Here is a 14,347-nt window from a genome sequence, read left to right on the forward strand (position 1 = left end):
AGGAATGCAAGGATTCTCCAATATACGCAAATGTGATACACCATATTAACAAACTGAAGGATAAAAACCATATGATCATCTTAATAGATGCAGAAAAAGCTTCTGACAAAATTCAACACCCATTTATGATAAAAACTCTCCAGAAAGTAGGCAGAGAGGGAACTTACCTCATCATAATAAAGGCCATATATGACAAACCCACAGCCAACATCATCCTCAATGGTGAAAAACTGAAACCATTTCCAATAAGATCAGGAAAAAGACAAGGTTGCCCACTCTCACCACTCTTATTCAACATAGTTTTGCAAGTTTTAGCTGCAGCAATCAGAGATGAAAAAGAAATAAATGGAATCCAAATAAGAAAAGGAGAAGTAAAACTATCACTGTCTGCAGATGACGTGATACTATACATAGAGAATCCTAAAGATGCTACCAGAAAACTACTAGAGCTAATCAATGAATTTGGTAACGTAGGAGGATACAAAATTAATGCGCAGAAATCGCTTGCATTCCTATACACTAATGATGAAAAATCTGAACGAGAAATTAAAGAAACACTCCCATTTACCATTGCAACAAAAAGAATAAAATACCTAGGAATAAACCTATCTGAGGAGACAAAAGACCTATATGCAGAAAACTATAAGACACTGATGAAAGAAATTAAAGACAATACAAACAGATGGAGTGATATACCATGTTCTTGGATTGGAAGAATCAACATTGTGAAAATGACTATACTACCCAAAGCAATCTACAGATTCAATGCAATCCATATCAAACTACCAATGGCATTTTTCACAGAACTAGAACAAAAAATTTCACAATTTGAATGGCAACACAAAAGACCCCGAATGGCCAAAGCAATCTTGAGAAAGAAAAACGGAGCTGGAGGAATCATGCTCCCAGACGTCAGACTATACTACAAAGCTACAGTAATCAAGACAGTATGGTACTGGCACAGAAACAGAAATATAGATCAATGGAACAGGATAGAAAGCCCAGAGATAAACCCAAGCACCTATGGTCAACTAATCTATGACAAAGAAGGCGAGGATATACAAAGGAGAAAAGACAGTCTCTTCAATAAGTGGTGCTGGGAAAACTGGACAGCTACATGTAAAAGAATGAAAGTAGAACACTCCCTAACACCATACACAAAAATAAACTCAAAATGGATTAAAGACCTAAATGTAAGGCCAGACACTATAAAACTCTTACAGGAAAACTTAGGCAGAACACTCTATGACATAAATCACAGCAAGATCCTTTTTGACCCACCTCCTAGAGAAATGGAAATAAAAACCAAAAGAAACAAATGGGACCTAATGAAACTTAAAAACTTTTGCACAGCAAAGGAAACCATAAACAAGACCAAAAGACAACCCTCAGAATGGGAGAAAATATTTGCAAACGAAGCAACTGACAAAGGATTAATCTCCAAAATATATAAGCAGCTCATGCAGCTCAATACCAAAAAAACTAACAACCCAAACCAAAAACGGGCAGAAGACCTAAATAGACATTTCCCCAAAGGAGATATTCAGATTGCCAGCAAACACATGAAAGGATGCTCAACACCACTAATCATTAGAGAAATGCAAATCAAAACTACAATGAAGTATCATCTCACACCGGTCAGAATGGCCATCATCAAAAAATCTAGAAACAATAAATGCTGGAGGGGGTGTGGAGAAAAGGGAACCCTCTTGCACTGTTGGTGGAAATGTAAATTGATACAGCCACTATGGAGAACAGTGTGGAGGTTCCTTAAAAAACTAAAAATAGAACTACCATATGACCCAGCAATCCCACTACTGGGCATATACCCAGAGAAAACCACAATTCAAAAAGAGTCATGTACCACAACGTCCACTGCAGCACTATTTACACTAGCCAGGACATGGAAGCAACCTAAGTGTCCATCGACAGATGAACGGATAAAGAAGAGGTGGCACATATATACGATGGAATATTACTCAGCCATAAAAAGAAATGAAATTGAGTTATTTGTAGTAAGGTGGATGGACCTAGAGTCTGTCATACAGAGTGAAGTCAGAAAGAGAAAAACAAATACCGTATGCTAACACATATATATGGAATCTAAAAATAAAAAAAAAATGGTTCTGAAGAACCTAGGGGCAGGACAGGAATAAAGACACAGATGTAGAGAATGGACTTCAGGAAACTGGGAAGGGGAAGGGTAAGCTGGGAAGAAGTGAGAGAGTGGCATGGACATATATACACAACCAAATGTAAAATAGATAGCTAGTGGGAAGCAGCCACATAGCACAGTGAGATCATCTTGGTGCTTTGTGACCACCTAGAGGGGTGGGATAGGGAGGGTGTGAGGGAGACGCAAGTGGGAGGGGATATGGGGACATACGTATACATATAGTTGATTCACTTTGTTATACCGCAGCATCTAACACAAAAATGTAGAGCAATTATAGTCCAATAAAGACGTTTAAAAAAAAAAGACAAATGTGCCCATTAAAAATGTGCAAAGGGGCATTTCCCTGGTGGCCCAATGGTTAAGAATCTGCCTGCCAATGCAGGGGACACAGGTTCAATCCCTGGTCGGGGAAGATTCTTACATGCTGTGGAGCAACTAAGCCCATGCACCACCACTACTGAGCCTGCACTCTTGAGCCCGCGTGCTGCAACTACTGAAGCCTGCACACCTAGAGCCTGTGCTCTGCAACAAGAGAAACCACCGCAATGAGAAGACCACACACTGCAACGAAGAGTAGCCCCTGCTTGCTGCTACTAGAGAAAGCCCACGTGTAGCAATGAAGACCCAACGCAGCCAAAAAAAAAGTAAGTAAAGTGTGCAAAGGATTTGAATAGACAATTCTTCAAAAAGATATACAAATGGCCATGGGGACTTCCCTAGCAGTCCAGCTGTTAAGACTCCGCGCTTCCACTGCAGGGGTATGGGTTCAATCCCTGGTTGGGGAACTAAAATCCTGCATGCCACATGGTGTGGCCAAAAAAAAAAAGATACACAAATGGCCAGTAAGTACATGAAAAAATTCTCAACATCATTAGTCATTGGGGAAATGCAAATTAAAACCACAAGATACCACTTTATAACCACTATTGATTCCTGTAATAAAAAGGACATAAAATAACAATTGCTAGTGAGAATGAGGAGAAAGCAGACTCCTCACACACTGCTGATTGGAATGTAACTTTGGAAAACAGTCAGTTCCTGAAAATGATGAACATAGAGTTACCATATGACCCAGCAATTTCACTCCTAGGTATATACTCCCCCCAAATTAAAACATATCCACACAAAAACTTGTACACAAATGTTCATAGCAACCTTATTCAGAGTATCAAAAAGTAGAAGTAACCCAAATGTTCATAAATTGATGAATGAATAAATTAAATATATGATCTATCCATCATGGAATACTATTTGGCAATAAAAGGAATGCAGTACTGATACATGCTAACAACATGGATAAACCTTGAAAACATTATGCTAAGTGAAAGAAGCCATTCAGAAAAAGTCCCCATATTATATGAGTTCATTTATGTGAGAAGTCTAGAATAGGCAAATCTATAGAGACTGAAAATAAATTAGTGGTTGTTTAGGACTAGGGGTGGGCTGGGAGGATTAGGGGGTACTGGTGAGAGATTGTTAATGGATATAGTGTTTCCTTTTGGGGTGATGAAAATATTCTAAAATTGATGTTGGTGATGGTTGCAAAACTCTGTGAATACACTAAAAACTATTGAATTGCATACTTTTTTTTTTACTAAAATAAAAATTTTAATTAAAAAAAAAGTAGAACCAAAAGGTAGAAGTCAAAAACTTATGTTATTTCACTTTGAGAAAGAACTTCCCAGTAACTAGATCTATCTGAAAATGGAATGGGCTGTCTTTGAGTTGGCAAGCTCTCCATGTAAGCAGTAAGTATTCAAGTGGAAGTTGATTATTGTCAGTTAAGAATCTCAACCCTTCCTTTCCAGATGTGCATGGTCCTGGGACTGACTGCACAGTCATTCATCTAAAAAAGCCTCTTACCCAAAAAAGGTGTGACCAGGGTGTCTTCAATCTCACCCAAGGCTCTAGAAACTCAATCTCACTGGAGAATTCTGGGAGATTGTATAGACCATGCCTCAGAGTTATCCCAACTGAAGGATGAAGAAGTTGGGTTATTGATCTACCAACTTCCTTCTTCCTTTCCTTTTTTTTTTTTTTTGGCCACACTGTGTGGCTTGCGGGATCTTAGTTCCCTGACCAGGGACCAAACCTGGGCCCCTGCACTGGAAGCTCAGAGTCCTAACCATTAGACCGCCAGGGAATTCCCCCAACTTCCTTTCCATCGCTGGTTGAGGGCTGCTCTGGGGCATTAACTCTTTGGCAATTCCAGCTTGCCCTGTGTATGGGCCAAATCTATTTCTGAAGCCAGAACAGGCAGGGAGTTACCGGTGTTCATATAAATAACCTATAAATAGGGTTTATTTTTATTTATTTATTTATTTATATTGATTATAAATAAATACCCTATAAATAGGGTAGAGAGTGAATGTCAGGGGCCAGCATCTGCTGCAACACCCAGTGTCTAACTATAGCCCAGATGCCTGTTCTGGGCATCAGACCCGTAAAAGCAACTAGCTACTAGATTTCTCCACCTATATCCACGAGCAGGGAGATTGGACTCCAGCAGGGAGTAAAACAGCCCTGGTCTCTGCCTCTTACTATGCCTCCAAAGGCATCTCAAATTCAACCTGCCCAACAAAAGACTCATTGCTGCCTCCTCCAATCCATTCCTCTTTCTGTATTTCCTGTCTATGTAGATGGTGACTCAAGCCCCCAGCCCAGAGATCTTCCCTGACTTCTCTTTATCCCCAACATCCAATCATACTCTGCTTGCCAGAGCCACCTCCCACCTTTCTGGACTTTTCTCAATCAGCTATGTTTTTATTTATTTATTTTATTTTATTATTAAAAAAATTTTTTTTAAATAAATTTTTAAGTTTATTTTTGGCTGCGTTGGGTCTGCGGTACTGTGCGAGGGCTTTCTCTAGGTGCGGCAAGTGGGGGCTACTCTTAGTTTCAGTGTGCGGGCTTCTCATTGTGGTGGCTTCCCTTGTTGCGGAGCATGGGCTCTAGGTGCGCAGGCTTCAGTAGTTGTGGCTCGCGGGCTCAGTAGTTGCGGCTTGGAGGCTCTAGAGTGCAGGCTCAGTAGTTGTGGCACACGGGCTTAGTTGCTCCATGGCATGTGGGATCTTCCCGGACCAGGGCTCGACCCCGTGTCCCCTGCACTGGCAGGTGGATTCTTAACCACTGCGCCACCAGGGAGGTCCTCAGCTATGTTTTTAAAATATGTTATTTATTTAAATGGGAATGCAACTAAGCTAGAAAGGGGCCTTGATGATTTTCGTGGTGGCTGTCAAGATGAGTTTCTATGGTTCAGTGATTGTATTGGGTTGGGCAAAATGTTCATTTGGGTTTTTCCATAAGATGTTATGGAAAATCCCGAATGAAATTTTTGGCCAAACCGATACTTGTTGCCTTTGTTTTTCTGCCCGGCTAGGCTGGACGCCCCTTGAGTGCAGGCATAACACCTCACATTTTTTCTAACCTCCTGACTGAGCACAGGCCTGGGCACCAATCCCAGTAATGCTTGTGCATGCTGGTCTGCTCTCAGCATTAGGCACCGCAGGCACAGTGGCCTGGACCCGCAAGCCTTTTGGAGGCCCATGAAAATTTTTTTTTTTTTTTAAATCAGAAAGAAGATGGACAGAGCATAATAAAAATAATGAATATACAGTAATGAATCCTGGATCATATTTGTCTTTATACCCACATAATAGTGAAATGCAATTGTTAATATCTTTTCGTTCTTTTTGTGGTCAAAGTGGCCCAGGATGGCAAGAGTGCCTGGGGCCCATGACAGGGATATTGCAGCCCTGGCTCTCAAGTCAGCATCACCTTCTCACCATGAAGCTGAAGCTTCTGGGCTTGTCAGGGGCTGCACTGGCTGCCCTACTGTTGTCCCTTTTTATTTATGCTTGAAAGAATAGCTCAGAGAACTGTGTATTCTGCCCTGTCCTACCTCCCTTTAAGACTCTAGGACAAAAATAGCCCCAAGGCCTTTTGGACTGGTTGAACTGAAGATAAGTTTAAATTTTAGAGGCTCTCAGCTTCTAACACAGGAGATAAGATGAAAAAAGAAATCCAGACAGTCTACTTTAGTTCTATCCCAATCAAACTTTTATTTCAAAGAACTATTTAAAGGACCTGACATATGTGAAACACAAAACTCTTTTTTAAAACCTTCAGGGATATGACAAAGAGCCTGAAACGAGACCTTCTCCTTCCCACAGCCTTAGATACCCTGTGAGTGCCAAGGTATGGGCTGTGCAGGGAGAGCAGCTCTGTGTTGCCTGCTCTAAGGCCATCTGCGATACAAATTATGTGATTCCTGGACTTCCTGCAAGTTGCAAGCTGCAAGCATTTGCCCTGCAAATCAGGTTGAAATGAACAAAGGCAGCCTTGAAGGGGGATGTCTCAGAGGGCATTGCAGGCCACGGGGTGTGTGTAATGTGCGGTGGGTAAGGATGGGGTGGAACAGGTTGGAGAGGCAGAAAGTTGTTGCTAGGCAACCAGCCTGGGTGCCTTTGTAAGTGTGGATATATTTTGTTTGAAGCAGCAGCTGGCAGCCACCACCTTCTTTTCTCTCCCTCCTCCTATTTATACCGAGAACATAGACCTGATCTAGAGCTCTCAGAGAGGTCCTGGGAAGATGGAGCAGGGGAGCTGGTTGGGGCTATAGGAGAAACATGCACATGAAAAGGCAAATGACTCTACAGTTCAGTATAGACCTGGATGTTGACACTTACTAACCAAGATCTTAGGCAAGTGTATTTAATCGCTCTGACATTCAGTTTCCTCGGTTGGAAACCTGGAGACATAACTCTCTAGCAGGAATGTTGTGAAGATTAGAGAAAGTGCGTGCAGAGGACCCAGTACCTAGCACATAGTAGATGCTCAGTAATCGGCAGTAGAGTGTGAGAGCATGGGCTCAGGCACCAGACTGCCTCGTCTCAGCCCTGCCACTTAGCTGTGTGACCTCAGGCGTGTTTCTTAACCTTTTAGTGCCTTCACTTTTTTTCCATCTGTGAGATGGGGGATAATAATAGTACTTACTAACAGGGTTGTTTTGAGGATTCAATGCATTAATAATACAAAGTGTTTAGAACAGTGCCTGATCCATAGTAAGCACTCAGTACACGTCAACGATGACTCGTAATAACATACGTACCATGTCTGAGTGCATCTGCAGACCAGGTGCTAGTGAAGCAAACTTGCAAGAGCTCATTTTTAAGGGGATTTTGATTTTGGCCAGCGGAGACCAAGGAGGAGGTTGGTACTTTGGTAGCTTCAGAGCAGTATATGTGTTAATTAAGCAAGGACTATAGCAGAATGAGACTCTGATAAACTGTGTGACCTTGGGCAAATTACTTAAACTATTTTAGCTATAAGAGACCGTTTTGTAAAACGGGTATAATCAGGATCCTTATCCCATCTGGTGGTGACGAGGATTAAACAAGGTAACTTGTCAGGTGCTTAGCATAATGCCTGGCCCAGAGCAAACAGTCGAAACCTGGTGGCTGATATCATTTCTAGAAATAGTGACAAAGAAGAAAGGGAGCAGCATGGGGCCTGTGTCCATTCCAACAGAGCCACATTAGGAAAGAGCTGCAGAAGAAGGCTGAAGAAGCTGTTTTGCCGGGCTCTGTCTTTGGGGGCTGAGATGGATGAGCTGAGGCACCGGCAAAGCTGCCTTGGCCTCCAGGTAACCAAGAGTGACCTAGACTAGGAGAGGCATCCTTCCTTCTTCAGCGTGGACCACCACAACTGGCCACTTGGGGACTGTGAGGGTTGAGACCCTGGGCATTAGGATACAGCACTCTTGCTACAGACGTTGGACTTCTCACAGTGAGAGGGGTTTCAGGAATGGGGGTGAAACTCCCCAAAAGGAAGACCTCAGTGAGGAGGGCTGAGAAGAAGTTGTATGGTGATGGGGTCCATATAAGCAAGTGGGGACCAGACTAGTGAATTTTCTTATGACGACTACTGCTATTAACACCCCATATGGTGAAGCTGAAGGGCATCTGGATGACATGCACTTAGCAAATAATCTAAGAGGTAAAAGGAAGAAACCTCACCAAAACCTTGGGCTATTTTGCATAATTTCAGTTCATCATTTATAAAATGATGAACTAAGACAAGTGGAGAAGAAACAGCAAGCATCTATACTTCTATCAATGGGGGAAGCCTGAGAAAAGATCCAACTGGAGTGATTAACTGGAGTGATGAGATTACATAGTTTGGGGTGATGAGTAGAAGTGGGTTGATGGAAATTTTTGAATCCTTAGCTCAAAAGGTGAACTTTTTCCTAGAGACAATGGAATATGTTGATTTTTTTTTTTTTTTTTTTGCGGTACGCGGGCCTCTCACTGCTGTGGCCTCTCCCATTGCGGAGCACAGGTTCCGGACGCGCAGGCTCAGCGGCCATGGCTCACGGGCCCAGCCGCTCCGCGGCATGTGGGATCTTCCCGGACCGGGGCACGAACCCGTGTCCCCTGCATCGGCAGGCAGACTCTCAACCACTGCGCCACCAGGGAAGCCCTATGTTGAATATTTTTGAGCAGGAGGATGATAGGAAAGAAGTCATAGTTCAGAGAAATATGGCGGAAAGTATATCTTGCATCAGAAGACCTGGGTTTAAATCTTGACTCATCCTTGTAACGATGGAAAGCCATTAACTTTCCTGAGACATAAGATGAGGGTAATAGTACATTCTTCGGGGTAGTGTTAGGAACAAAGGAGTGATGTGATTTGACACCAAAAGCAGAGGCAACAAAAGCGAAAATAAACAAGTGGGACTACAGCAAGCTAAAAAGCTTCTGCACAGCAAAGGAAACCATCAACAAAATGAAAAAGCAACTTACTGACTGGGTGAAAATACTTGCAAATCATATATCTGATGAGGAGTCAATATTGAAAATGTATTAAAAACTCATACAACTCAATACTAAAAAGCCAAGCAATCTGGCTAAAAAATGTGTAGATGTGAACAGACATTTTTCCAAAGAAGCCATACAGATGGCCAACAGGTACATGAAAAGATGCTCAACATCACTGATCATCAGGGAAATGCACATGAAAACCACAATGAGTTATTACCTCACACCTTTTCGAATGGCTATTATAAAAAAGACAATATATAACAAGTGTTGGTGAGTATGTGGAGAAAAAGGAACTCTTGTGCACTGCTGGTGGGAATGTAAATTGGTGTGGCCACTCTGGAAGATGGTATGGAGGTTCCTCAAAAACTTAAAAGTAGAAACTACCGTATGATTCAGTAATTCCATTTCTGGGTGTTTAATCTGAAGAAAATGAAAACACTAACTCAGAAAGATACATACACTCCCATGTTCATTGCAGTATTATTTATAACAGCCAAGATATGGAAACAACCTAAGTGTTCATAGATAGATGAATGGATGAAGGAAATGTGAATATATATATATATATATATATATACACACACCCACATGTATGTGCATATATATACACACATACATACCCACACAATGGAATATTATTCAGCTGTAAAAAGGAATGAAATCTTGCCATGTGTGACAAGATGGATGAAGCTTGAGGGCATTATGCTAAGTGAAATGAGTCAGACAGAGAAAGACAAATACTGTATGGTCTCACTTATATGTGGAATCTAATAAATAAATAAGCTCATAGATGCAGAGAACAGATTGGTGGTTGTCAGAGGTTGGGGGTAGATGGTAGGTGAAATGGGTGAAGGGATCAAAAGGTACAAACTTCCAGTTACAGGATAAATAAGTCCTGGGCATGCAATGTACAACATGGTGATTATAGTTAATAATATTGCATTGCATATTTGAAAGTTGCTAAGAGTGTAGGTCTCTAAAAACATGTGGTGTGAAAGCACTCTGTAACTGTGTTCCCCCAGGTCTACCTCCTTTTTATTTCTTGACTCAGCTTCGTGAATGAGCCTGCCTCTGGGTTTCAATAGCACCTTGTACGTTGGCACCAGCCAGGCAACTCTTGATTGCAAAACCCAGACACGCCTTGAACTCTCTTGAACAATCTCAAACTATCTTTAACAATAAGGAAATTGGCTCATGTAATTTAGAAGTCTGAAGGTAAGGTAGGTTTCAGGATTGGCTGCAGCATCCCTAGGACTCAATCTGCATACGATAATGTCTACAGGAAGAGAAACAGGGTTACTTCCAGTGGCGTTCCCTGAAGAAAAGGCTTTTCTCAAAATTCCCCCCAAAACCTCTCTTTACAGCTCATTTTCCCAAAGTGATCACATACTTATTCTGGACCTTTAGATCGAATGTTCTCAGCTGGGGGTGATTTTGCTCCCCACCTGCCCATGCTCGGGACATTTGGCAATATCTGGAGACATATTTGATTGTCACTGCTGGGGGTCAAAGGAGTGTGTGTCACTGGCATATAGTAGGTAGAGGCCAGGGATGCTGCTGAACACCTTACAATGCACAGGACATTCCCCCACAATAAAAATTATCCAGGTGGGACTTCCTTGGTGGTACGGTAGATAAGACACCACACTCCCAATGTAGGGGGCCCAGGTTTGATCCCTGGTCAGGGAACTAGATCCCACGTGCATGCCGCAACTAAGAGTTCCCATGCCACAACTAAGGAGCCCACACGCTGCAACTAAGGAGCCGGCGAGCTGCAACTAAGGAGTCCACCTTCCGCAACAAAAACCCAGCGCAACCAAATAAATAAATAAATAAAATATTAAAAAAAAATTATCCAGGCCAAAATGTCAATAGTACCAAAATTGAGAAAAGCTGTTTTAGACTCATCAGCCCGCACTTGGAGTGCAGGTGGCGGCCATGAATGTACGTATGGGTGAGCAGTGGCCACCTGAATAAAACTGAGACTTACTTGGGAAAAAGAAGGGAAAAGTGGGTCTGGAGTCAACAACCATGTACACTGCAGCTTTGCCCCATCAGAGCACTTATTGTGTGGCCGCTGTTTATTTATCCTCTGTGTTAGTTTTCTATTGATGAATAAGAAAATAGCACAAACTTAACGTAAAACAACACAGATTTATTACCTCACCGTTTCTGCAGGTCAGAAGTCTGGGCATGGTAGGCTGGATGCTCTGCTCAGGGTCTCACTGGGCTGAAATCAAAGCATTGATTGGGGCTGTGGGTCTCCTCTGGGGTCCTCTTCCAAGCTCATTCTTGTGGCTGAATTCATTTCCGAGAGGTTTTAAGAGTCTGTTTCCTTTCTGGCTTGTCAGCTGGGGGGCACTCTCAGCTCCTAGAGGCCACACACACTCCTTACCATGTGGCCCCCTTATCTTCAAGCCAGCAAAGGTGCATCAAACCCTTCCCATGCCCTGAACCTCTGACTTACTCCACCACCAGCCATCGAAAACTCTCTGCTTTTGAAGTGCTCATGTGCTTAGGTCAGGTCCATCCAGATAATCTATCTCAAGTTCTGATCTGGAACCTTGACTACATTGACCAAATCCCATCACAGCAGCAGCTATATTCGTGTTTGGATGCATAACTGGGAAAAAGTGTGTGTGTTCCAAGCATCTTTGTGTTCCTGGCTTTTAGCAGGGTACCTGGTAAATATTTTTTTCTCAATAAATATTGTTTGAATGACTGAAGAACAGAATAAACAAAGTCATTTCCTTTTTAGGGGGATAGAATTACTAGATCGGTCACTCGGGGCGTGTTATAAAGAGAACTGTACAATCTTGGAGTTAGAAGATACACATGGTCATTGAGGAATCTGTCGATCGTTCCAGGAACCCACATATTCACAGTGTGGGGTTCATCAGACCAAGATCTCCCTGGTTCTGAGTACTGTATTCTTTTACAATGCAGACTACTTTTCTTCATTGCCTTTTTGGCAGAACTGGCAAAGCTGCTGACTCATATTAAACTTGCAGTTCACTTAAAGCTTTTCTGCATTAACTGGTGTTGTGCCAGGTCTCATTTTGTACTTGGGCAGATTTTATGCCGCTTCCTTCCCACTCATTCTTATGCCATGGATTCTGGCCTATCACTTCAATCTTTTGAAGACCTTTGGGAATCCTGACTTTATTATTCAGCTTCTTGGCTCTCCTAACATGATAGCACTTGAAAATACAACAAGTACATTTTCTTTGCCTTTGTCCAAATAGTTTATAAAAAAGTGTTGAAGGAGTCAAGGTCAAATTCAAAGCCCTGAGGCATGTTAACTTCTTTCCAGTTGAAAACAATGATTTAATCAACATGTGTTGCATAAGGGTTGCTGAACCTATGATAAATCTACTCTTTTATTTCTCTATCATATCTACAAGCCTATTATGGAATACTTAAATGTTTGGCTAAACCTATGCTATACAGTATACATTCAAATATACTCCTAGGGATACAATATACATCTTTTGCAGTCAGGTATATCCATATATCAGAAAATTCTCTTCTGAATTCTCAGATACACTGTGTCTTTTTCTCTCTTTCTTTTTTTTTTTTTTGCTGCTCTGTGTGGCACGTGGGATCTTAGTTCCCTGAACAGGGATTGAACCCGCACCCCATGCAGTGGAAGCGCGGAGTCTCAACCAGTGGCTCGCCAAGGAAGTCCCAGATATGCTGTGCCTTGAAGTATTTCATGTTGTTCTTGCGTAGAGACATAGGTATACTTTAACCCCCAGAAGGGTCTATGAACTTAGACAGGGAGGAGAGATGGTGGGGAAAAATTTAACTGTGGTAGCGGGTCCCCAACACAGCCCTCAATGACCTCTGACTTCTGGTATCCACATTCTTGTGTATTCTCCCGCCATACTGTACCAAGGTCAGTCTGTGTGACCAGTGGACTATAGCAGAAGTGATAGTAAGTCGCTTCTAAGATGAGGTTATAAAAGTCACTGCAGCTTCCAACTTGGCCACTCTAACTCTTTGGCCAGTCACTCTAGGGAAAGCCAGCTGCCAGCAGTGAGTAGACTACAAAGAAGCCTGTGTGATGAAGAATTGAGCCTGTGACCATAGCCAGTGAGGAACCAAGTTCTCTTACCAATAGCTATGTGAGGGACTTGGGAGTGATCCTCCAGTCCTGGACAAGCCTTCAGATGATTCCAGCTTCATGAGAAACCCTGACTTGGAAGCACCCAGCCAAGACACTCCTGGGTTCCTGATCCTAAGAAACTATATCAGGTAATTTTGGTTGTTTTGAGATGGCAAATTTTGAGGTAATTTGTCATGCCGCAGTAGAAAACTTATACACTAGGAGATGCTAAACATGTTGATTGGGTTTCCTTAAGGGAAGTGAATGAAATGCTCAATTCCCAGAAAACAGTGAAAGACCAGCTAGTTAACTTCTAAGATCAGAACCCTGGAGAACAGTGCTATGAAACTTACATAGATAGGCTTTTTACCATTCTTTAAAAAAATGTCAAGAATACTACTTGTCCTTTGCTAAAACATACACACATATTCACACATAGATGAAGTAAAAAGCACAAGTACCATTCCTATTCTTCTCATCTTATTCCTCAGAAGCAATTGCTGATATCAGTTTGGTTTTTATCTTTCCTGATTTTTTCCCAGTCAGTTATAATCACACACACAATTACAGAACCCAATTTGTGTGTATGTCTGTGCTTGTGATATTTGACAAATGTCTTTATCATTTAACATTTATATCATATGTTCTCTCAATGCCAATAGACTTGGCTCCAATATAATCATTCTAAAAGCTACATTATATTCCATACTGTGGGATTCTGTAATTTATTTAAATAATAGTTCATCAGTAATTATTTATAATGTTTTATTCATGTATTTATTTGCCACTACACACAAGGCCACAATAAATATCTTTGAGCGCTTGGACAAATATTTCTGTAGGATAAATTTGTAGAAGTGGGATTGAGGGTTAAAAGGTACGTAGATTTAAAATTTTGGTAGACGATGCCTAATTACGTTTTATAAATGTTCTTATTTCTTTTCCCACTAACATATTTTTGCATCCTAACACTAGATAGTAATAATTTTTTAAAATTTCTGCTAATTTGATGGGCAAAAGTGTGCAGCTTGTTTATTTTTGCATATTCCTGATTTCTGATGAGAAATCCACAATCACTTGAACTGTTTTCTTACAGGCAATATATCATCTTTCTGGCTGCTTTAAAGAGGTTGTTTTTCATCTTGGTTTTCAGCAGTTTGATTATGATGTGTTTAGGCATGGATTTTTTGTGTTCTTCCTATTTGGAGTTCACTGAGCTTCTTAAATCTGTATGTCTATGTC

The sequence above is a fragment of the Monodon monoceros genome, unplaced genomic scaffold (assembly GCF_005190385.1).
Source record: "Monodon monoceros isolate NGI ecotype Baffin Bay Population unplaced genomic scaffold, NGI_Narwhal_1 Super_Scaffold_18, whole genome shotgun sequence".
Lineage (NCBI taxonomy): Eukaryota > Metazoa > Chordata > Mammalia > Artiodactyla > Monodontidae > Monodon > Monodon monoceros.